This window comes from Papaver somniferum, chromosome 4 (assembly GCF_003573695.1).
Source record: "Papaver somniferum cultivar HN1 chromosome 4, ASM357369v1, whole genome shotgun sequence".
Taxonomy (NCBI): Eukaryota; Viridiplantae; Streptophyta; class Magnoliopsida; order Ranunculales; family Papaveraceae; genus Papaver; species Papaver somniferum.
This window is the reverse complement of record NC_039361.1, coordinates 157,975,886-157,980,039: the sequence shown is the minus strand read 5'-3', so window position 1 is coordinate 157,980,039 and position 4,154 is coordinate 157,975,886. Positions and strand designations below refer to the sequence as shown.

Below are 4,154 nucleotides of genomic sequence, written 5' to 3'. Positions count from 1 at the left end.
GATTTATGGGTTCGATCTCTCAGCGCTCTTCCTTGAATTACTTGAAAAGTCCATCTCAAATTCCGAAAGATAAAACATCATTGCCAGCTTCTATATGTTCCAATTACTGTCAAAAAAAAAAAGAAGACTTCCAAGCCTATTTATGCATGCCTACTTGCCCTAGCAAGACTTTGCTTCCCCACAGTTTGATTTCTAGCTGTGCGCCTGGGAGTACCTGTCAATCTGTTGGTCACACATGGCAACAATTCAATCAGTTTTAACTTGGGTCAAGCTCTCTTTTAACTATCTAAATAGTTCACCAATTACTCAAACCTGATAAAACATGCATCCAAACTAATAATCATTCACTAATAGTAACCACTCCAGTAAACACCCTACACATTGTCTTGAATAAACATCTATCCCAAGTTTAAGTATACTATAGAAATCAATTGATTTACGTGCATGTTGATCGTAATTGCTACCGAAAATCCGATAACTCGGTTGCCCAATACGGCTAACTTTGTTGAATCTTGTGCAAGTGCCAGTTGTGGTTGTATTGGCAGCAAGCAATACATAGCCGGCGTTTTGACCATGCATGCACCTTCGCATCGTGCAAAATGCAAATATGCCTTGTTGAAACAACCCAGATATAGTTTTTCAATTGTCTACTCAATAAAATCAAGTTATTGATTTCGGAGAAGCTGGTTCAAACACGCTATTAAAAACCACTGGTAGATCTCTTTCCGGTGACGATGAAAAAAGGTTGAATATGAGACGCCAACTTGTTTACTTAGCTGCCCTGTCTGGACTCTAGTACACGTAATCCTATTGAATTTTCTCACATAAACAAATAACGTCGACTTTAAGAATGACGTGGTGCCCCCACAATGAAGCTTGTTTGCTGTCTATCTGTACTACCAGATATATTCATTTTGCTTGCGCCATAATTAAACATTACATTTTGCTTTCCAAAGTCACATATGAAATTCAGAAGAATGAATCATCCACCTTGGATATACAGAGCAGCAACTATCACTGGCCACCCATCTATATCTTAGTCAAATTCTAAACAAATTCAGCAAAAGCAGACAAAAACAGATTTTAGGGCCGGCTCTGACTAGTCATTAACATTGGGTAAGCTAACGGCAGCACTCCCGACATTGATATCAAATATCTGACTTTCCAAGCGTCTAAACAAGCCCTAAACAATTCAATGTACTATTGTCATTCAAACTAGATCACACGTCCAAATCAATACTTGGATGATGCAAGATATTATTGGATTTTATTCTGAAGCTTTCAAAAACAGCTGTTGATTCATGCATTCATTGTATTAGAGACGTTGAAGATTTAACGTGAAACCATAAATTATAGTAAATGTTGATTCATATTCATAATATTAATAAAATTAATAGTATATATCCTCTGTGGTAACTTAACTAAACCCAGTCTCTCCATTCTCCTTGTCAATCTTTTTCTTTCACACAATTTATTCATGAATACTTGGATGATGGTGAAAAAGAAAAAAGAACATTTCGTTTCATTCTTTTTTGTTTTTTTCTTTTCACAGTAAAGTCGACGATGATGAGGAAGAAAATGGTGGCTATTACTGCGCGCAGTTCTGTTGTCCTATAAAAGCTTACTAGATTGCACATTTTACATCACAACCGAAGAAAAATAACTCAAAGGTTTATACTTCTTCTGTTTTCATTTGAGTTCAGCTGGCTAGTTTTCGGCGCACCACCACCACCACACAGAAAAATCCACCATCATCACCACTTAAAAGTTACAACCACAAATCACCTCTTTTGTTAGTTTCTACGAACATTAGCACCACCACCACCACTGTACACGAAACTTGTTCTGTTTGCTACACTTTGTATACCACCACCAACCCCATCATATACATGTACAAGCAGTCTCTTTTTGTTGTTACACCACAACCATATACACCGGAAACTTGTGCTAGTTACCATACCTTTAGTACCACCATCGACCATATTCACAAGCGCAATCTTGGCACATGAACATTTTCTATCTATATCTTCACCACCGTCACTGCCACCATCTATATGCAGAAACAATGTTGGACTAGCATTTATTATTTTTTGTTAGTCGGTTCACCATAACCACCCCGCCAAAACCAACGAGATTACCCAGTTGGCCATGGGTTAACCACCCCACCAAGACCGATGGGATTAGCCTAATTAATCAGGAATTGACCTTACAAGAATCCAAGTTATAGATTAGGGATTCAATTCTCATTGCTGATTAGTACAAAAAAAAAAAAAAACTACCCCATCCATTTACACAGACAATCTTATTGGTACATTGATGGTTCCTGCATCGACCCTTACCATCACCACCACCATGTACGAAACCACTATCAAACTAGCACTATTCTTAGTTGGTTGTGACACCCAGTGGCGGAGGTAGGTTTTAGAAAATGGATGGGAAAATTACAAATCAACCCATATTGTAGGGGTGGAAATGGATTGGGATACCTAAAATTTGGCTTAAATTATCAAAATTGGGCTTGGGAGCTAGTTGGGCTGAGTGAGCAATTGGGCACCCGCCCTTCCATGTGGCTCTCCCCCTAGTGACACCACCACCTCAATTTTCCACCATTACCACACCACCACCGTATATACCATGACAACCTTTGTTGTTTGATACAGTGCGACCACCACCATATAGAGCGCCATCACTGCGGCCACCACCATATATGTACAAGAGCACCACCATAATAAGCAAACTTTTTTATTTGTTGTTGCTAAGATGAAGATCACGCATCATTAATTTTAAGCGAGCAAAAAACAAAGATCACACATTTTTCTTTAGGTTTATATTAGTTTATATATCTAAGTTACCTAGGAATATTATCATTCTTTCATTAACTTTTTGTTTATCAAGTACTAGTGATCAGCAGTAGCCATTATGTCTGTGCTTTCAAAAGAATAACTGAATAATCTTATTCTAGCAGGAGTATGAAATTAGGTTTACCCGATGAATTACATCTAACATCAAAACTTAACATGCAGGATAAACAATTTCAGTATTTAATTCCGGAATCACCAATCTCGAGCCGCGGCCCTCTTTGAAGGCGGGTAAGCATAGAACTGATCATCAATAGAACACTATATTTTGTATCATCTATTACCTTTTAACAGTTTTTGGTCGATATTTCAGAGATAATGTCATATCAAGATAATAACAATGGAAAGAAACAAAAAAAAGGATAAGGAGCGAAGTACCTTTTCGTCCACGGACGACCAGCAGTATGGCAGCGTAGAGGGATTGGCTAAGAAGACAGAAGAAAGTAACGAAGGAAAGAAGGAGAAGAAAGATAAATGGCACATTTCTGGTAACAACTCCGAGCCATCGGAGGAGCAACAAACGGGAGTAATTAATCAGAACATAAGATTTGATCAGTATGATGAACAGAAGAACAAAAAGGACAAGAAAAGTCGTGGTTAGTTAGCGATGCATTTAGATTATTACAAATTTTTACTAGTATTATACACATACATACACACATATTTCACAAGAAGAAGAAAAACATACATGCATACACACGTAATATCAACAGCATACAGACTCATTTTCCGAGACACTATCTTCTACATGCAAAAAGCAATAATCTAGGTCAGAGTCTGATGCATATTTTTCATGTGAAAACAAGGTTGTTATAAAAGGGATTTATCTTGATACTGTGGTGTCCAAATCCAATTAGGGGTAGTTTGAATTGGGTTTTTATCTCTTGAAACTCCTTGGAAGTCCTTTGGGTGGTCTAAGGTGCTAGTTCTAGGTTTTGAGTGGTGAATCTACACTCTAAGGTTCAACTTTTCTCTGTTTTAGGGCTGTTTGTAACCTGCCTTCTTTAAGCTTTTTTGCAATATAATTTGGTACTTATAATTTTTATATTTTTGTCGAGGAAAAAAAACAGAGAGAGACCGGACCGGAGAGAAACAATATGTTTTGACAATATTTATTTATTTGTATTGAGTTGACTGTTCTCTCTATATCACCGACTCTACCTCTTTATCAAAATTTCTAACACAAAATCTCCCAGCTCACATTCTCTTGTTTGTGTCTGTTATCCGTTGGATGGTACGTTTAGAAAACCCGGTAATGATGACTTGGGCGATTCACAGACACCAATGGAAATGACA

The 4,154-nt window shown here is 37.5% G+C and overlaps 1 long non-coding RNA gene across 1 annotated transcript; it reads left to right on the top strand.

Moving 5' to 3' along the window:
* The first annotated feature begins 1,455 nt into the window (after positions 1–1,455).
* LOC113274417 lies at positions 1,456–3,920 on the top strand. The gene is made up of 3 exons (XR_003323005.1): positions 1,456–1,670; positions 3,024–3,089; positions 3,172–3,920. It is a non-coding gene; the product is annotated as an uncharacterized LOC113274417 (long non-coding RNA).
* Positions 3,921–4,154: the final 234 nt, after the last annotated feature.